Source organism: Hyperolius riggenbachi, chromosome 9, assembly GCF_040937935.1.
Source record: "Hyperolius riggenbachi isolate aHypRig1 chromosome 9, aHypRig1.pri, whole genome shotgun sequence".
NCBI classification, from domain to species: domain Eukaryota; kingdom Metazoa; phylum Chordata; class Amphibia; order Anura; family Hyperoliidae; genus Hyperolius; species Hyperolius riggenbachi.
In genome coordinates, this window is record NC_090654.1 from 206756256 (window position 1) to 206778600 (window position 22345).

Genomic DNA, 22345 nt, shown 5'->3' on the forward strand with positions numbered 1-22345 from the left:
ACCATTGGTCTGCATGGTGAATCAGGAAGATATAGCTGCAGATACCATTCAGAAATTGGTATCCATCAGCACTGCAGCCAGCTACCATTGGTCTGCATGGTGAATCAGGAAGATATAGCTGCAGATACCATTCAGAAATTGGTATCCATCAGCACTGCAGCCAGCTACCATTGGTCTGCACGGTGAATCAGGAAGATATAGCTGCAGATACCATTCAGACATTGGTATTCATCAGCACTACAGCCAGCTACCATTGGTCTGCATGGTGAATCAGGAAGATATAGCTGCAGATACCAATCAGACATTGGTATCCATCAGCACTGGAGCCAGCTACCATTGGTCTGCATGGTGAATCAGGAAGATATAGCTGCAGATACCAATCCGACATTGGAATCTATCAGCACTGGAGCCAGCTACCATTGGTCTGCATGGTGAATCAGGAAGATATAGCTGCAAATACCATTCAGACATTGGTATCCATCAGCACTACAGCCAGCTACCATGGGTCTGCATGGTGAATCAGGAAGATATAGCTGCAAATACCATTCAGACATTGGTATCCATCAGCACTACAGCCAGCTACCATGGGTCTGCATGGTGAATCAGGAAGATATAGCTGCAAATACCATTCAGACATTGGTATCCATCAGCACTACAGCCAGCTACCATTGGTCTGCATGGTGAATCAGGAAGATGTAGCTGCAGATACCATTCAGGCACTGGTATCCATCAGCACTACAGCCAGCTACCATTGGTCTGCATGGTGATTTAGAAAAATATAGCTGCAGATACCATTGGTATCCATCAGCACCAGATGTCTCAGCGCCGCTGATAAGGTATAGAGGTTTTGAGGTCAGAGAAAATGCTCATACACACGTGCAACTTTTCCAACCAACTATCGTCCAAACTTGTCTGTTGGATGATAGGTTGGGCATGTGTACACATGGCAAACAACTAGCCGAGCAAATGATAAGAGGTGGTTAGCCAGATCCAGCTAGTGGGTCAGCTGACCAACTATCGTGCAGGTTGGCTACGTGTGTACAAGTCTTTTGAACAACTTTTTTTTTTGAATGCAGATATAGTGCATGTGGCAGTATTTAAATTGTTATTTAATTGGTCATCGCATGTGTACGTACTGGGCGTGCAAACAACAAGTTGTGCTGTTCATCATGTTAGGCAGTTGGTCATGCATTAAGTTGCATGTGTGTATGAACCTTAAAGGTTTTGGGAGGCTGTAATGGTAGGTTTAGGGTGTAAAGGAACGTTCTGAGTTTGGTTCGGGTTGGTGTTCCCTCAGAATTTAGTTTAGGATTATCTTTCCCTTAAAGGGTGGGCTACACTTAGGTTAAATGTCAGAGTTAACATTAAGCACTTGGCTACATTTGTCATTGGTAAGTTAAGAAACAACATAAGAGAGCAGAGGTTAAGGTTAAACACAGGGCATGCGGTGAGGTTAGGGTTAAGCTAGGTGGGTTGGTCAGGACTTTGTCAGAGGGTTCAAGCAATCCCCAAAAGCCATATCAGGAGAACTGTGACATCCTCAGAATCTATGTTGGAGTTAACAGGCACCCTCAGCAATACATTGCTGTTCAGGAAATCCCCTGCAAACATGTAGATAAAAGCTCGATCAATGTTCAGATCAATCACTATGCTATTTTTGATGGTATGGACAGGAATGTCTCTTTTGATGTGTTATAGTGACCTGCACACATTTAAATACACTCCAATATGAGAATCGTGGCAAGGACAGAGATCGTTTCGTTTGAAGGAAACCTATGCTGAGGCAAACCTGGATGCTGGCATTCTTGGAGTACCCTTGGATATGCTCGCTGTCTGGGCTTCATGCTGATACTTCCTGAGTCAGTGACCCAGAACAAGCATGCAGTCAGCACACTCATGCTTGGTCAGTGACTCAGACAGTATGTATAGAGACCTGAACTGAAAGGAAGATGGAAGAGGCTATTGCTGACTTGCCTGGCTTTTGTATTGATCCTATCTCTGCCTGCAGTACCTTAAGAATCACTGACCCAGAAGAATTAATGCACATCAGCTGGTCTAATTCCACTGGCTGCATACTTGTTTTAAGAGTCTGTGTCATACTGAAGGGAAGAGATCAGCAGGGCAGGTTGCTGAACAAATCCGTAGATATAAATTAACGAAAAAACTGGATATCCATATTGCTTCATTTTCCCTCAGGTGGTGATGGCTGTAGAGACATGCAGCTTTTCAGTCAGTAGACTCGGGCATACATGTGCCACTGCCACGTGGTACAGGCGCTCGCGATGATGGTGGACACTTTACACTTGGGTGGACACTGTCTGCGAACACAGTGAATCCAGCGCAGGAGACTTGGGGGCAGCTGGCGCCACCATAGGCCATAATAGGAATTACGACTATAGCAGCGCACAGGGAGTAACAGTAACTTCGACGCCGTCAGAAGACGGAGCTGAATTTACTTTTATAACACAATAATTCGGCTTCCAGCAGTCGCTGGAAGCCGAATTATTTCATTCCCCACCATCCATGGCGGCCTGGAGGAGGAATAGTATTTAATACGGCCAGGAACTTGTGCAGCAGCAGGATCAGCCATATACTGGCTGTTTCCTGTGCCCAAGTCTCCTGTGCCGATATCTCTCGTATGCCACTGACTGAGGGTCCGTTGGTCATTGCGATATCGAACACTGTTACCGCCAAACACCCAATTGAGCTTTTGCAAATGAGATTTTTCCAACATTCACGATCGATCCATTCAACCGTTTTCAGCTGGAAATCACTTGGAAGATCGACCGGGGCGCAATATCAACCCTAAACCTAACACCAAACAATGCAAACTCTCAAGGCCACCATGTTTCTCTTCAGCTGGGATACGGAAAGCAAAACACACTTCACAAATGTCACAACCTTGTCCAAGGCTAAAATTAAAAGTTTTGCAGTCTTTGCTTTAGCAAGTCCTCATAAAGTACAGTGATAATAAATGAAATGGCTCTTTCTCACACCATACTCTACAGATAAGACACAGGGACAGAATTTACTGGAGCAGTAATAGAGAAGCAGGGTACTGTCCAACAGCAACGAAACAGTTAAAATTAAAAGAAAAAGAGAACACGCTCGTCAACGCCAGTGTGCCAACTTAATCAGAAGTTTCCATCACCCAGTCTTGCTCTTTTGTGCTTTTCCATGGCATTAATTGTGCATTAGCAAAAATCATTCACTTTTAAGAGCCTTGCTTATTTTTTTCGCCCTGCGGCTCCGATGCCTTGAAAGCAATGCCTGCAGGGCGTGTGAATTATGTATCTAAAAAACCCTGCTGCCAGGGCAATGCCGGGCCCCCACCCTCTGAAAATTTATACTGCCACGTCTCCCCCTTTTTGGGAAGGCATCAATCAACGGGAGCCGGATATATCACTCGCATACATTAATATTTGAACTAATAACTTTAGGGGGAAAAATACAGGGCAGCTAGGGTTAGGCCTGGATGGGAGATACTTGTGGGATAATAGCATGCAAAATGAATGAAGATTAGGACACTCGGCAATGGATAGCTGCTTTTTTTTCATCTTGCACATCATTAGCCCACAGCCACACGAAAGGGAGAAACTGATGGGGGGGGGGGGGGGGGGGGGAGTTAATGCTTCCTGCTGGTCCCTGACAAGCTGCGAGTCCAGGGGGGAGGGACATGTGCGGTGCTATAGTATTGGGACCCCAGCCTCATCTAATAGCAGAACAGGCATTAATTAGTCTCTCCACAGCTTAGGCATGTCCCGAGAAAACTTCACATAATAAAGTTTGCCAGATAAATGACATCCCCAGATAAATCCACATAGATCCATTCAGACAAACATATGTCGGGTGGCAAGGTGAACTCTGCAGCAGCAATTTTCACTGAGGTGATCCGAAAGCCCTTCACCTCACAAAAAGAAACTCCGGATCGTGAAAGCATTTTTATTTTTTAAAATGTTTTAATGTTAGTTGATCCAGGGATTTATCTGACTGCCATCAGGAGTCGGGAAGGAATTTTTCCCTTTTAAGGCTAATTGGCCCAGGCATCAAAATGATTTTTGCCTTCCCCTTCATAAGCTGGGATATTGGGATATGTGTGGGTTTAGGATGGTTTGTTTTTTGTGTTTTTTTTCCTGGTTGAACTTGATGGATGGATGCTTTTATTTTAACCAAACTATGTAATGTGTCAGCATCATCTGAGGAAGTGCACTGTCTTTAAAGTGGACCTGAACTCTTGCACAGGACAGAAGGAAAACACAGAGAAATGCACCCGGTATATATTTAGAGAGTTTAGCCTGTTTAATTCCCCCTTATTTGTGTCTAATCACAAGTTGTAATCTGATCTCTGCCCTGTGTCACATGACTGCCATGGCAGATAAGGCAGATAAGCCCATTTGAAAGCACAGGTTGTAAACAATATGTCTGCTTCCATGAATCAGGAAGTAGAAACAGTGCAGATTTATTTTAGGATTTGTATCAGCTGTAACAAAGAAGAGTTCAGGTCTGCTTTAAAGGAGATTATGTTGAAATACAATTTCTTTCTGTGTTAGGCTATAGACTTTAGGATAACCCCTTGATTTATATGGAATTCTGTTCACTGGAAGGTCTATATAAACTGATATTTGTAACATAACAAAACCCCATAATGCTGAGGTGATCTAGGATCCAACATTTCTCTACTGCAAATATAAAGTTCAACAGCTGACTACATAAAACTGTCTTTCAAATAGTCGCACTATGTGGTATGTGTCTGGGTTGCGATGCATACAGTGACACATACTATGCTCCATGGCCAGTGGCGTAGCTAAGGAGCTGTGGGCCCCGATGCAAGTTTTACAATGGGGCCCCCAAGTACTCCATACATAACAATTGATACAGCGCACCAAAACCTGCCAATGGCAACTAAAGTGTCAGAGTTGCAAGAAGGGGATGTGGAACAGTTTGCTAATACTTACCACTATTCAAAGTATCTATAGAAGTGATTATTATGAGCACAGGACCAATAGAGAGCTAAAACTGTAGTTGAGGGAGGGCCCTTGGGGGCCCCTCTGAGCCAAGGGCCCCGATGCGGTCGCAACCTCTGCAATCCCTATTGCTATGCCCCTGTCCACGGCAACTGTTTATGTACTTGTTATGCGGTACTGCGCAGCATTGCCGTGTGCATTTCAGCAACGCGCACAGTGTGCAACAGGCAGGAACATCAATAGTGTATAGATGTTCAGGCTATGTGCGCTGCGATGCGCTATTGCACTGCTGCATGCATTTTTTTTGTAGTGAATGGGATCAGCAGTGCACAATCGCAAGGACATCTGCACTGAGAAGTGTGAACGAGGCCTTATACAAGGGTGAATATTACATTTTCACACTGTAGTTTCAGTATCTTGGTACAGGGTGCTTATACTACCCCCAATCCTTTCTAAATTCTAAAAGTAACTAACTTCAAACCTATTCCTATCCATTACATTAACCATAAAACCAGTCCTACAGCTAACCCTAATATTTACATTAGCATTAACTCTTCTACATCCTAATCAATCACAAGTGCCAGAAAAAAAACAGCTCCAATATGGAGGCTTCACTCAGTTGTAAACTTCTATTTCACTCTTATCAAGGCAAGACATGGAAAGTGGCTCCTGGAAAATGTGGAAGTGAAGAATAAGCCTGAGCTGAGATGATAAGAAAGGAACCACCCACTGCGATCATTGATAGTGGATTGGGGTCCGTGTGCAATATTCATTCCATAGTCAAATACTTAAAAACAAAAAAATTGTTCCATTAAAATAAAGTGCACAGTGTTGTCAATGCCATTGTAATGGGGAAGTACAGGAGAATGGCTGGACACCCTGACACTAGTATATCTTTAGGGAGAGGACTGTGAATAGCTGAGAACAATTCAACCTATTCAATAAATTGCTAAGTGCCTATACAAAAATCCTTAGGCTGCATTTCCACTTGTGCGGTGCGAATCGCCGCGGTAAAAATTCGCATGCGGATGCTAATTTCACATGCGGGTCTATGCGAATTTTCATGACGATGTGTGCGAATTTAACCATGGCAGTGCTGGTGTACTTTTCCATTGTTTCTATGCGAATTCGCATGAAAATTCGCATACCCAAACCTCATGCGAATTTCCTATTAAATACATTGTATGCGATTTGCATATCGGTATGCGGTATGTGCATACTGATGGCTCTGCCATGCGAATTTTTTCTGCACAGAAAAACGCAAAGCAATCCTGACAAGTGGAAACAGTCCCATTCACTTGTATTGCTATGCGAATTTGCATGCGAAAAACGCATGCGAATTCGCTATAGTGGAAATGGGCCCTTAAAGTGAACTTACAGCAGTCTGTACAGCTACCCATTTACCAGCTCTAAAGTGCATAAAAAAAAACTGTATCTCTTACTTAGGATGCACCGATGGAGAGATCTCCCCGATGCCTAGTTGGGAGGAGGGGGAGGGCCCTGTAACCTGGACACAATGAGGAGGCTGGGGTTGGTGTGTTAGAATCCAGAGTTGGGCTTTTGCAGTTGAAGGATGGACTCACCAACATTGTACTGGGCCTATCAGAAGTGACAGAATGTTCATTGGCCTAGTACCAAGCTGCATACAATGTGCATGCCAGGTGGAATTATAAGCATCGGTGGGCTCTGTCACGCAGCAGAATCCCAGACATGTCTACCTAGACAGGAAGTGACATAACTTGTTGATTACAATAAATAAGGCGGAGCATGGGGCACTTGGACTCAAAGGCCAGATCTCTAATGCAATTTTTTTTTTTAAGGTACTCTGGAAAGACAAAAGAGAACTGCACTTAGAGGCGTAAGTGAGAGGTGTGCATGCACCATAAACAACCAATCCAAGGGGTTATCCGGTTTCTCGGATATGGACTCGGTGTACTATACTGTACATTTGATTTCAGACTGACATTACTCTTACTGGTCTCCTTTTTCTCAACTGCTATCATGGAGGCATTCTATTTCATACACAAACACAGAGACAACATAAAATGCCCACACAAATATCGTCCCTGAGGGAATTCAAAACAAGCATGCAGCCAGTGAAGTCTGAAAGTCCTGACCTGCATGCTTGCTCCAGGCCAAAGACGCACTAAGCAGTGAGGCCATAGGATAAGGAGAACAGCCCAGGATCGAGTCACCTTTAAAACACACAAAAATGTCAGCAGTGGCAGCTCCCATATGTTCTTTTAGAATCACATTAATATCAATAGATTGCAATAAGAGGGCTGACCACAGTGAAATGTATACATGTGAGGCAGCACATTATCTTCCAGAAAATAAGAAGGGTCACAGGTCAATACTCTATTTTGAATATTGTATTAAAGTATGAGTAACATGCTATACAGAGGAATTGTACTGCGCAGAATCCCAACACATTCCGCTGCCTGACGAATTTCTGGTAGAACGGGCTAGAAGTTAAATAAGTGGAAAAGCAGAGAAGGGGATATGTTGCAAGATATTGTGTTCTTTTGAACGAATGCTTGAAAAGCCTTACCATGTCGCTTTTAAAGGAAAGGTTAACAAAGCACATTCCTTCTCAGCAGCAGAAATGGGATTAAGTCTTATGGTCACGCACAGACCTGGAGGACTGGGAATTGTGGGTATGTCCTGATAGAGCCTTCTGACTTCTACTTCCTATGTAAATGCGAATATGCACACCCATATATACATTATATATTTGCCCGCTCCCTTAATGTGCACACTTCTCCACTGTGCCAAGGAACAGCCTGAGGGCGAATTCTCCCAAACAGTAATGGTTTTTGACTGCTCCCTGGCAACCCCGGGCTGCTGTAACCTGGGCGGATGTGATTGTGCGGGGCTCAAGAGCTGGCTGCTGCTTCATCAGCTGTTTGTGTGACACAGATGTAGGGAGGCTATTACAGCGCCAAGCCAGGAGACCTCTGGGATCTGAGGTGTAGAGCTACAGCCTGCGGCACATCTTAAAAGTCGAAAGTGTGGACGTGAGTGTGAGTGTTCTACTGAGGGGTATACTGTGTGATATTAAAAGCACAGCGCTCCTTTAGAAGAACGCAACCAAAGGAAAATGAGGACATTGCCTATAGCGACCAAGGTGGGTGGGGCCTAGATTAGCCTGTAGCCTATATTTTATAACTAGCACTACAAACCTGACAATACAATGGCTATGTACAGATATGCCATTTTAAAGTCTGTTTCCTCCAGGCATATATATCAAAAAGTTTTCAAAGGCTACCTTCTTTGTGTGAGACAAGACCTCTACAGCTAAAAATTATGTCTAGAATATTTGAGAAACACTGAATACAGCGTTTAGTTTCAGGGTAGATTTCCTCTGTGTGCATTACACAATGCACTTGTTATAATGCGTGAACTGCAATGGATACTGTGCACCTTATAACATACATATTAATTTAAAGCCTGCACGCAGCGAGTTAGAATAACGCAATCCGTTACAACACAGCACTGTGAACAGACCCATACAACTATATGGGCAGTGAATTGACAAGCAGAATTATTCTGCAATCCAATGGATATATTGTGGATCCAGCCTTAAAGGACATCCAAGGTGAAAATAAACTGATGGGTAAAACCATTGCATCTATCCTCCTTCTCCTAAAAATGACTTTTTTTAGATATCCCACAGTTTTATTTTATATTTAAATCTAGTTTTTACTGTTTCATTGTCTCTGCTCAATGGCACCTTCACTGAAGTATACTAGAGCCCAAATCTATGAATTATTGACCCTTTTTTATCTCTTTTCTGCTCTCAGAAGCCATTTATTGACAGTAAAGTGGTTTATGGCTGTAATTACTTATCAGTGAGGGTTATGCTATAGTCTGACCCAGTCCCGACCCGGATAGAAGCTGCCACTTGCATACCTGATGTTTAACTCTTTCAAGCAGAGAAAGAAAAAAAGGAACACAGCCTAGTTATTTGTGTGCTTGGCAATTTACATACACATGTCTATCTCATCAGGTCACAATTGTCACCTCAGTTGTCCTTAAAGGTGCCCATACATTACTTGATGGACTGACACATTTGACAGTAGGATAGATCCCTCTCTCTGCCAGTGTACTGTTGTGAAATCTATTGGAAATCTGTGCCTCACCCTGCCGGGCTGCCCAGGGCTCCCCATGTAATGTATTCCCCCAGGCCTGTGGTGAATGTGGAAGGGATGCTTAGCTCAGAGTGACTCCACCAGAGTCTTCTTTACATCGCCTGTACCCAGTGACATGACAGCACGTGTGTGACCTCATACATGCCATCAGGTCACGTGATATAGGCACCCACTGCTGGTGTGGGGAAGACCCGGAGATTTTCTGAGCGACAAGTGATCGTTTCCGAAATCTTGCGATGTGGGTACGAGTGTGTGATTAGGCAAACTATGCATTGTGTGTCGTCGCGTGTTACCGCGGCAGGAAGATGGATCAGGGAACGCTCATTGACGTAAGTTGCGGTGAACCCTCTTCCTGCGTCTTCAGGTGAGTATTTAGCTTATATCTCCCCACTGTTGGTGCCTAACCCTTAACCCCCCCCCTTGTGGTACCTAACCCTTAAACTCCCCACTGGTTGGAGCCTAACCTTAACCCCCCCAGTCCCCACCACCCCTGGACAACTAACCTTAAAGCGGAATATAACCCTGCATTTCAACTTTGCTCTAAAACATTATTTACAGCATATTATATGCAAAAAGCATTTTTTTTTTACTAGACCAGCATTGGAAGGGTTAAACACAGAGGTTTTAAGTTCCGTGCAGACGTTCAGATAGTTACATTCTATTTAGTTATATGTATATATTTAGAAATGTTACACACTCTTTGGCTGTCCTCCAACTCCTTCTCAGTGAGAGAGATGAGTCACAATAAACACTTAGATACATGTATGTAAACAAAAAGTATCTAACTCAACTTCGGATGTGTCTGCAGAAATTTCTAGGGACTTTAAAGCCCTGTGTAACCCTTCCAATGCTGGTCTACTAAAAAAAAAAAATGCTGATTGCATATAATATACTGTAAATAATGTTTTAGAGCAAAGTTGAAATGCAGGGTTATATTCCGCTTTAAACCCTCACACCTAAACGTAACCCCTTAACCTTAACTCCTGTGCCCGCTATAATAGTGGGTGCCGGGGGCCGCCCACTATATGGTTTGTGGCTACAAATAGTTGGCGCATTTGTTTGCAGTCCCGACACCCGCTATTATAGCAACCAGGTGCCCTTTTCAACAATGTGCGATGTTGTGCTGTTTGCAACTGCTCTGCAGAAAGTTGCCATAGTCTGACCAGGCACTTTACAAGTAATTTATTTGGCGATCCCTGCAGCCCAGAGCTGGCTGAACATGTTGATGCGTGCATTCACTGACACACAGGAGGGGAGGGGCAGAACCTCCTAATCCTGCAACAGCTCCTGAAAGGAGGCCGGGGCGGAACACCTTCTAAGAAAAGCTCTGTAAACAAAGTATTGCGATACAAGGATCCAGTGACACATTTCCCTGTGCAGCCCTAGTTATTAAAAAGCACTTGATTCTAACTAGAAACTGTGCCATTAAAAAAGCCACACGAAGCCATAACATGTGCTGATTATTTGCAAACTATGACATCACTGCTTGCTTAGCATACAGCACTGCACATGCTGCTACTGGTTCACAGGTCACCTAGATTTTCAATATTCAAAGAAAGTGAATAAAAGTGCACATGCCAGGCTAGAAACATATAGAGGTCTATTAGTAGGGATCTGATATCTGTCCGCTACTTCATGACATATAATTGCTCTTTTTATAATACTCGGTCCGTGCTTCGAATCCCACCCATGGCACTATCTGCATGGAGTTTGTATGTTCTCCCAGTGTCTGTTTGGGTTTTCTCCCAAGCACTCAGGTTTCCTCCCACATCCTAAAAACATACAGATAAGTTAATTGGCTTCCCCCTAAATTGGCCCTAGACTATGATACAGTACACAATACATACATAGACATAGGACTATGGTAGGGATTCGATTGTGAGCCCCTATGAGGGACAGTTAGTGAGAAGACTATATACTCTGTACATCGCTGCGGAAGATGTTGGCGCTATTTCAATACTAAATAATAATAACACCATATTTATGACTGGTTGAATATTCTTTCTTCACTCATGATCAGTGCTTGTTCACCAGTCCTGTGATTTCCTTAAATTGATGTCCCACAGATCCATTCACTTGAATAGGGTAATGAATCACCAGCAGCAACCACTACTCCTTGCTAGAAAGAAAGCAGCAGTGAAAACTCCATTGATTTTTATTGTATCCAATTACTGCTACTTTTGAAAGCACACCTTAAGGGTGACGAATATGGAGGGTGACATATTTATTTCCTTTTTCAACAATGCATATTGCCTCGCTGTTCTGCTGATCCTTTTCCTCTAATACTTAAAGCCATTGACCCTGAACAAGCATGAAGATCAGGTGCGTTTACTGAAGTCTGAGAAGATTAGCTTCATGCTTGTTTCAGGTGTGCGATCCATATACTACTGCAGCTAGAGATCTGTAGGACTGCCCAGCAAATGGTATTGTTTAAAAGGAAATACTGTAAATATGGCAGCCTCCATATCCGTTTCACTTCAGGTGTCCTTTGAAGAGGTGATCTGCAGCACCACAGTCCTGCACGGTTCTCCCTTGCTATCTACACTGTTATCCGCAATATAAGTGGCAAATGCTAGCCCTCACTTTATAAATGTGGTGGTCATCACTGAAATGCAGCTAACTGACAGTGAAGTGGTAATCTTGGGAAACTGACCATCCAGCATAAAATGGCAATCATTTAAGCTGAGCCACTTTTCATAAATATATATCTGTAAAGTGCTATTACTTCTGTGGTCAGTTGATCACCACCTAATACATTGTCCCATTAGGGCTTCACACCTAGGGGCTTTTTCCCTATTTTTTAAGCGCCAGCAATTTTGAGAATCGCCTTAAAAGCACTTGTGCAATGAATCATTATGGGACTGTTCATATCTGCGTGTTTCGTTAGCTTTCCGCTGACCAAAGCGCTGCCTGCACCATTTTTTGGACGATTTTGCAACAATGGAAGGTATAAGAAAAATGCTAAACGCTCACAAAATCGCTTTTGCGCCAATTGCGTTCACGCTTTTAAGAATAAATACATTGTATTTATTCTTTTCCGGGTCAAAAGTTACACTTCCTGACTTGCGTCTCTGCAAAAGCGCTTTGAAAAGCGCTTTACACAAAATCATAGCGCGTAGGTAAGCGCTGGGGGGGGGGGGGGAATCACTCTAAAAATCACAAAACGTGGCTGTCAGCGATTTCAATTTTAGATGTGAACAAAGCCTTAAAGTACAATTGTCGCCTCTCTATTTTTGGAACGGTTACGGTTGTTCTCTGGCTGTCAGCATTTCTCACCATTATCACAGTTTGTCTTTTGTGGAAGGTGGTGTTTGCCAAGTCCCCCCTATTGTGCGTAACGTCATCTCTGGTACGCCGTGACACACACATACTTGTTAAGAGTTTTCCATAATAGCGTATAAATGCTTTTCAGGCATTCCTTTATGCTTCTCTTTAACTTAAAATAGGTTTGTTTATATCTCTATACTTACCATAATGACTGACAAATTCAAGTACCACCCGAGCCCAACATACGTATTCCCCGAGCTCCCATCTGAGAGGTCTACCCTGGCTTTATGTCCTGGCAGAAAGTCAGTATATCTCTCCGATAGGGACACAAACAGCAAAAAAATAAAACCATATTTTTTTGTAGGCTCAAGAAAAGTTAGAACCCCTGTTGAGTTTTTGTTGCTGTTCCTCATTTATTATGCACAGGGCCATCAGGGTTAATATTAGAGTAATGGGTGTCCCATGGCCTGGAAGGAAGGGAATATCTCCAAGTGGAGACACAGACAGCAGTATTATTATTATGTATATATAGTGCCAACATCTTCCGTAGCGCTGTACATAGTACTAAACAGGTAGTGGAGAGGACAGATACAAGAGACGTTGAAAGCATGTTTCAAGGGTCGGAGAGGCTGGGGGAGGGTATTCCAAAGGAAAGGTGATGCTTGTGAGAAGTCCTGGATGCGGGAGTGAGAGGAGGTGACTAAGCTAGAGGACAAGGGGGTCTCCTGGGAGGAGTGAAGGTTCCAGGTGGGATGGTATATGGAGATTAATGAGGAAATGTACGGAGGTGACAACTTATGTAAAATCCTAAAATGGTTTTAGCCCCTTTCCACAGTATCCAGAACTTAAAAAAAATCTTTAATCAAATCTGAATGATTTACAGGCCTTTATATTGACATGATTAAATCTTAGCTCTTAATGAGTAAACTCTAGTCAGGATCAGGAAATGCTGTGCTCTGTAGACTCTGAATTTAGCACAGCAACTACCGTATTCCAGTTCCACTCTAAGTTGGTTATTTCGACAATAATGTATTCTTGACTTTATATTTCTTATGTTTTCAATTTTAACCACAATTTCTTTTCTTCCTCGGAATCCCTGATGTATTTTGATGGCTCAATTTAATTTCTCTGTGCTGCCTTAAAGAGAGATGTATTAACGCAAACAGGATTATAAGCCGTTCATGTGTTATTGCACATTTTCCCTTCTCAGTGGCTGCTACCTCTCACACATTTATAAAAGGCATACATTCACAGGGTTTCCTAACTCCTGTTTTGTTGTTGTTGCTGCTGGCTGTGCGTATAGGCAGATATTTCCTCCAATACAGAGAGAGAGAATCCCGGGCCTAGCCATAGGCTGGGACCACACTTACATCAGTGGAAAACGGTAGAAGCGTGTTGAAATACTCACTTCACCCACCACAGACCTGTTGCTTTACAATTTTATGCGACAGAGACCTCACTTTTTAAAAGCATGGGAATTGCGGTAGGAAGACTGCAGAGTTACAAATGAACACTCACATCACCACTGGAAAACATTACCATATGTACGATTTCGCATTGTGAGAAAATTGCAATTTTACAAAATGTGGTCCTAACCTTAGATACACAGCTGAAAGCCCTGTTCAGGGTTAGTGATATACTTCCTAATATCATTTTCATCTTGTATTTTCCATGGGCTCATTTTCCTCTAACTGAGCTATAACTACAGTATATCCATAGATTCAAGTCACTCCAATGGATGAAGCATTACAGCAGGTCAGCATTTTTTAAAGGAAGACTACCGTCCATAAAAATAATATAGATATATTAATGCTACATAATTGCAATGAAAGGCTATTTAAAACTACTGTTCTATTTAATTATGCAGAAAGCTATGGCAAATTTAAAATTATTACTGGCAACTATGGTAACAGTAAATATGCGAGAAGAAAATGTTAGCACCCCCGGCCACTATTCTTTACTTTATTAACTTTCTTTCTGCATTAGACAATGAAGCTACACATAAGGAGATGCCTGTTTTCACTCTCCACAATTCTGAAATTCACCGTCATGTGATCAGAATTCCAGCGGTTCTGGAGGTGTGTTTAGCTTCTAAAGGTGACAATGGTTAATTTGCATATATTCAGCAGTGTTGCACTGGGAGACATCTCAAGCTCACTCCAACCTGAATTATCGCAAATTGTTTCTGTTTTAAGAAAGCAAACTTTTGTGATCAGAAGAGAATTACTTTCCTACTTGGCACACCCTTTTAGGCACTCCGTATATACACAGCAGTGGCGAGCAAGAATTTCCAGTAATGTCTACAGTGCCTGATTTGTGGAGAGGCCACATAGGCCCGGGCCTTGGGCAACTGGAAATGGAAGAAGGGTGGTTACATAGGGAAAAGAAGGCTGGAAATGGAAAACGGAGGCTCCAAATGGGGTGCAACGTATGGAATGTCCAGAGTAGCTGTACATCAAAGGAGGAGTTGTTATACATGGAAGAGGAAGGTGGGCTGCTGTTCATCAAAGAGGAGCCACAAGAAACTTGGCCTAGAGTGTTCTTCCTCACAATTAATATGGAGTTGCGCCAACCAGAGAATTAACCCATCTTCCTTTGCCCAAAATCAGAAATATTTTATTCGCCAAGCACGGCTGATCGTGCTTGGAATTAGGTTTGGTACAAACATTGCTCCAAGTAGAAATACAGATAATACAAAAAGCACAAAGAACAGAAGTGACAGCAGGATACAATTTCGAGCACAGTGTTAAACTAAACAGTCTGACTCGTCAGCAGCAACCTAAGGGGAGAAAAAGTGATGGGGTGGATGCTGGAGGTGGGAGGGCATGGAGGGAGTTCAAGAGGTTGACAGCAGAGGGTTTATCTACTTTTTGAATTTATTTAGTCCAAACTATCACAACATTCAGTCCCGAAGAATCGCTTTTTATACCAGACTCCAACATGCAAAACCGCAAAATACATGAAACAATAATCGCCACTTCTGTTTAAAGAACGCTTATTTTTAATCATTTCCTGCTATGGTTGTAAATTCTCGAGTCGTTGCTGGATAGACTATAAAAAAAATTGCCTGAAGCCGGTCAGCATTTGACCTGATAATAAGCAGGCAGAGCAAAGCAAAAGAGTGGTGAGGAAGAGCATGCTAGTATTTACTCACTCTGTATGCAGACCCTGCTGTGCTGAGCAGGCAGGACATGTTCAAGTGAAATGTGCCTGTGATTTGCCGCTGACCAGGAGAGCAGAGAACACATGACCCAGAGAAGTTTACATGCAACATTTACTAACTGTGTGGGTTTTGTGACACTGGAGGGGAGGGGGTGACCACTGTACCTCATTCACACTCAAAAGAGCACTGGGAGAGAAAAAAAAACAGCTTTTCCAAAGCTTACACCGGTTTCAAACACCCAACCCCCTGGAGGGACAAACCGAAAAAAGAGGATTGGGGGAGAGAAGAGAAAAGAAAAGGGTTTTATTCGGCTTTTTGTCCCAGACTTTTCAGGCGGCATAAGAAGCATTTAGCACATTCATTCCCCAAATGGGTCGGGAGCTGGAAGCTGCAGGAGTCTGCTCCTTTGTTAACTCACAGCTATTTACACAGACTATCTAGTGAAGGGACCCCATGTTTTTGCACTGAAAGGCATCTCCATTCAAGCTGCGTAAGAAGGAACAGCGGTAGAGGTAGCAAGGCCCCACACCAACCTGAAATTATCATTGGCACACACTGACCTAACAATATCAGGGCCTCACACTGAACAAGACTCACCACACCCCCATACCACCCCAAAATCAAAAGGGGCCTTGGATAAATCATGTCTCTACAGGAGCCACCAAAACAAGTCAGCTTTGCACTAGTCAGGTCGGCATCACCAGCCTTCATAACCATGTAGGCTGCACCACTGCACTGTACTGCCAGAGGCCTGAGAACAGACCCCTCTGCACACTACTTACAAGCACTTAACAAACTTAATAGAGGCACACCATTCATTACTCAGGTCTATCAGGGTTTGGCAAAAATGTACTCTTCGGACAGAACATGCTGTCCGGTTGTGCTATCTATGGGACTTGAGAAATGTTATGGTGATTGGTTGTTTATATATATATATCTCAAAGCCAGTAATCTGCAGAGAATGATTTCCAAACAGCCTTTCAGCTAAAGTAATCTCCAATTTCTCCAATTTCTTTTGGCTGTCGCTGCTCATCTTTATATCTGGAATGGTGCAACTGATGTTTATATTGTTTATATGATGTTTCTGGACTATCCTAGGGAGAATGCAGGAAGTGTCCCTTTTTTTCTTTGAACTTTATTATTTTGTGAACATTTTACACTGCAAGTTGACAAAATCACACCATTATCTATCAGTGGGCCCCCCGTCTAATTTCTAAAGCCAGATTTAGATGTAAGGCCGAGGAACCTACCAGTAGAGTTTTGGAGTGTAAGAGGAAACTGGAGGACCTGGAGGAAATCTGTGAAAGCCCAGAGAGATCATACAAACTTTATGCTCATAGGGTGCTGGACAGGACGTGAAACTGGAACTCTAGCACTGAAAGGCAAGAATTGGCTAACCACCTCTGCTACTGTACATCCACAAAGGGTTCAATGACTTGGCAGGCAGTCCAGGAAAAGGAGGACCACATTCCAAAAGGGTTTCCTGTTCCAGATAATGATGTGATTCACTCAAGATTCTTAAGAATCTCTGTTATATCTTCTTATACTCTGCTCACTCCACACCATGTAGCGTATAAAAGATGTTTTACCATATGGAAAGCCCTCTACTGTGCAGTGCTAGTTTTGAATCCAGCCAAGATACTATGGAGTTTGTATGCTTTCCCCATGTTTGCATGAGGTTCCTCCAAATGCTCTGGTTTCTTGGTGATTACACCTCAATGTAAAGTGTAGGAAAACTGTAAAATCATTTTAAAAATCGCTGAACAGGGCGATTTTCAAAGCGTTGTTTTTTTGCCAAAAGCTGTTCACTTCCAGGTCAAAGTTTACTTCCTGTTTTGCCACAAGAACTACAATTTCGCTAGATGCGAAAGCGCCAAAATAGCTAGGCACATGCCAGGAATCGCTACTGCATATCCCTACAAAAAAACTTGGAATTTGGCTTAGCGTTTTTGTAGTGTGAACTAGCCCTCACACATACGATAGAAATGGGAATGATGAGGGAGGTGAAATTCTAGAATGTAAGGTGTAAATCATGAAGAACTGTTGTGCTTGTGAATAGGCAGTCCAGCTGAGCAGCCGAAGTGTCCATCTTGTACAAATTAAGATGTAGTGGTGATCCCCTGAGCGCTTGTTTTCCCATGACAGCCGTGGTCTTTGCCGTTTTAAAACAAAAACATGAAATGTTTATTTTTCTACAAATCAGATTACTGGTGTATATGGATTAACAAGATTAGTGGAAATAATTAATTCTGTTACTGCACTTGACCCTCAGCGGAAACATAAGGGCAAGAGTGACAGGGCCTGATCACACCACAGATCCAGATTTGTAGATTTGCTTTATTCCTTTGAATTGTGACAGTAGGAGATAGTTCAGTGATTTCACCGTGTAGAGCTGTTAAAGGATATGGATAATAAGCCCAACAGTCTTATATTTATCCTTTGGCCAATTTAAGGCGTTAATACATTTCCACTGGATATCCTAAAAACACACTGCCTCTGGGTATGTTTATTGTATACTATCCCACCTCTGCGTACATACAAAAAGGGCGCCCGGACAAAAAGGGCGCGGGGTGTAAACGCTAATTAATAATTAATCATTAATAGCGTTTATAAAAATAGTGTGCTATATTTCGTTTACAAATAATGTTTTACAAAATTATAAATCATTAAATAATGTTTATGATATCGGCAATTGTGAAAACGTTAATCTTCCCTGTTTCAAAAGTGAAACTTATAATTACGTTTATTAAAAAAAACGATAATATATGTTTAATTGTTATAATTATATATTATTGTGAATAACCTTCATTTATGGTTTGTTCTTATAATAAAATCTGAAAATATTCTTTATAACGATGATATAAATATAACTACGTTCGTAATAAGTGTTCTAAAACATTAGTAAGTATTACTAAAATTTTACTAAAACTATACCTAAGCCTACTCTCACACAGAACCCTCCCTGTACCTATCCCTAACCCCTAGACCCCCCTGGTGGTGCCTAAACCTAAGACCCCTTTGGTGGTGCCTAACCCTAAAACCCCCCTGGTGGTGCCTAAACCTAAGACTCCCCTGGTGGTGCCTAAACCTAAGACCCCCCTGGTGGTGCCTAACCCTAAGACCCCCCTGGTGGTGCCTAAACCTAAGACCCCCCTGGTGGTGCCTAAACCTAAACCCCCCCTGGTGGTGCCTAAACCTAAGACCCCCCTGGTGGTGCCTAAACCTAAGACCCCCCTGGTGGTGCCTAAACCTAAAACCCCCCTGGTGGTGCCTAAACCTAAAACCCCCCTGGTGGTGCCTAAACCTAAGACCCCCCTGGTGGTGCCTAAACCTAAGACCCCCCTGGTGGTTTAATGTTTTACAAACAGTAAGGGATAAAACTTTAAATAATGTTTTAATTAGTTAAATAAGATAAATATGTTTAGTATTTTTTATAAACGTTATTCGGCACAGGTGCATTTTATAAACGTAAATCACCACAAGCACAGTTATAAATCATTAAAAATCTCCGGGCGCCGTTTGTAAACGTTATTTATCTCCGGCGCCCTTTTTTCCTGCTCGGCGCCCATTAAACTTTATTTATTATGAGAGTGAATGGCGGCGCCCTTTTTTGTCCACTAGCTGCCTGCGCCCTTTTTTCCAGCTTCCCCCACCTCTTGTTCCCCCCTATTCCTTTAGATTGTAAACTCGCAAGGGCAGGGCTCTCTCCCCCTTTTGTGTCTTGAAATTTTTATACATTTTATTCATCATGTCAGGGTAATTATCAAATCTGTATTTTGTATGGATTCTGTATTTTGTACCAATTGTGTTATAATGGCGAACCAATTCTTGTGCATTGGTGTTTACCATCGTCTGTATTATGTTGTAAGTTTGTTTCTTATTTTGAACAGCGCCACAAAATATGTTGACGCTTTATAAATCAATAATAATTCCCTGGGTGTTTTTTTTTTAATTAAACTCAATTTATTACCTTCCATTTGATCGGTTTTTTTTTAAAATGCCTTTCTACTTTACATTTCTATCAAACACTAAAAACTCAAACTAAAATATTTCAGCTGGTGCAATCATTTTCCTTTCATCATAAAAAAATGTAAGTCTTGACTGGCCGAAGATTATTTGTTTTTTTATAGATCAGATAGAGCTGTCAATGTGATTGAATTATTAAATGACATGACATGTAATGACGGAAATAGCACGTTTTAGAACAAGTCCAGGAATGGCACTGCTAACTATGGGTCTACTTAAATATGACTACATTGCAATATGAATGGGCATCTTTAGGCCGCAAGGGCAAGTGTAATATGCAAAGGAGGCTACTGGAACCAGCCACAATCAGACCTCATTGGGTGCAGAAGTGCTGTAAGTTATACGCCAATCAAGCCTGAATGAATCAGCTCATAAGTTAACACAGCCACAAATAAGGGTGAGCCCAGACTTAAAGGTGCTGCCTTGCTGAATCATAAAAGGGAACTTTGAATTAAAATGCATTTTTTTTAACAAAAACAAATACTTAAAGGACATCCGAGGTGAAAATAAACTGATGAGAAAAACAATTGTATATATCCCCAGTCTCCTAAGCATTACTTTTTAAGATATCCCACAGTGTTATTTCATATAAAAATCTAGTTTTTAGGTTGTTACTGTTTCATTGTCTCTACTGAATGACACCTTCATTGAAGTATGCCAAAGCTCAAATCTATGAATAATTGAAGAAAGAAGTGACAGCTGGGCAGTTAGCACACTTGTAGGTTCATGGAGGGCAAGGTCTAGGGTGCCAGGACATCTTTGCCTATAGGCTCCTGTGATGTAAATCCGGGCCTGGCCATGACACATTCAACCATTCAGGATGATGCTTTTTTTCTGAGTTACCATTTTAGCAAAAGTGGAAATGACACAGATAACTGAGATGCAAAACCAATCACGTCCATCACACAGATGTTTAACAAGTCTTTCTACCATTTACATGAGAAGTTCTGTATAATCCAGTCTATGCACAGTGTACTGACCTGTGGAATCGGGGCCACAAGCTGGCTTTTATTGGCACCCTAACTTCCGGTAGAGCCAAACAGAGGCTCAGAAGGACCAAAACACCTAATGGGAACCTACAGTACAAGAGATGTCATGTGACATTTACTAATCCTGATACGTGATTGGCACTATGTAAAAGTGCTTTGGAAGATGTCAGCACTATATTAAAACACACAAATATAATAATAATAATGCACCTGAAGGGAACTAACCTGTGAGAATCTTAATTTGAAAAAAGAAAAAGGTGCACACTGATGAAGAACATAGGGACCTCATGCAAGTGGAGTCAATAGTACAAACCACCATTGTGATCTCAGCTGAATAAAACTACCAGGATAGCTTAGCCATTAGGCTGCACTACAATAACAATGTCTTCTAGTGGTATAACTACAATTCATTGAGTCCCACAGCCAAACTTTGATGCCCCCTCCAATGTTCACATCCCATTCCCTTGTCTCCCCTTGGTGCCCTTCACGTCCTTGAGCCCATCTCACAAGGATCATAGAACAAGTGTAGCCAGAAAAGCACCTAATCTAAAGTATAGTCCTCTGTATCGGAGGAAGGGGAGGTTAGTAGTTGCCCCTCCCCCACATCTCTGCCCCCCCCCGCGATTGCATGGGGTGGTACCCTCTAGTTAGGCCCCTCTAACTATCCCCATCCACCTCCACTGAAGCAGCTTATCTATATCCAAATATATTGTACTCTCCTACAGGTAAGGACTAGTTTATTGCATACTCAGGTGACCACTAGGAATTCCAATAATCGCTCACATATGCCAGCAACTTAGTGCAACCAAATTACACAGCCAAGTGTTTTCAGTCTAACTTTTCTCTCATTTTCAACATGGCTGCTCTTTTTTTCCCTCACACAAGGAAAGATATTTATACTTCAGTATATTTAACCCTTGATTGGTACCAAGTAATGCATAAGATCCGCTAAAACAAGTTGCAAAATAATAGCTAAAATAACAATATTAGTGGAATAAGATAGATTATATCGGTGGTGTTGTGGGAACACGCACACTACATGCAAATAAAAGATAAAAAAACAACAACTCATAATAAACTGTTAATCAGAAAGGGTTACTGTGTGGATTATAAATATCGCGTTTGGAAGACAGATGGGGAGGAATGTAGGAGCTGCGCATGTTTTTTCTCTTTGGCTGGCAAAGTTGATGCACAAGAGGACCAGATATGTGAATTTAACATGACACCATCTTGCGCAGTGCTAATTTGAAAGCCGCTCATTGCAGACCTGTCCACACCATCAAAATCCATAGAAAAAAAAAAAGATCGCAGTTTGCCAGCTTTGTTCACTCCTAAATAGCACTGCATGCTCAAAGTACCAGGACAGAGGAAAAAGCTGACACCTGCCCTAGAAGCTGGTGCCTACAGGAAACAGGGCGGACATCGGCCATGTTATACCTTTGTGGCAGTAATTAGCACATGACTACCCTGACCAACCACTGTCCACCCTATACTGTTCACAAGAGATGATTAATATATCTATGGATATATTTATGGTCAAGATGTGACATTTTCAATTCATAGGTTCATTCTTGGACATAGGTGTATGGCTAAATCAGTTAACTATTGTACTGCATTCCTATAAACTGAAATTTGGTAAGGAAACCTGATATTTATATGTGTATAGTCTGCATAAAGAAGGTATTTAAAGCTGAACTCCTTGGAGATGTACACACACAGCTGAAATAGAGTATATGTGAAATGTCCTCACTGCCGGAAAGATTGTAATTCTGTCCAGCCAGTTGT

General features: G+C 42.2%; 1 protein-coding gene and 1 long non-coding RNA gene across 9 annotated transcripts in view; one reads left to right on the top strand and one right to left on the bottom strand.

Annotated features, from left to right (window-relative positions):
• Window positions 1-22345, bottom strand: part of MEIS2 (Meis homeobox 2) — a 211628-nt gene that overhangs the window by 103959 nt on the left and 85324 nt on the right. The gene's annotated exons all lie outside the window — the stretch shown is intronic.
• LOC137532911 (uncharacterized) overlaps window positions 1-22345 on the top strand; it is a 156271-nt gene that overhangs the window by 75569 nt on the left and 58357 nt on the right. The window lies entirely within an intron of this gene.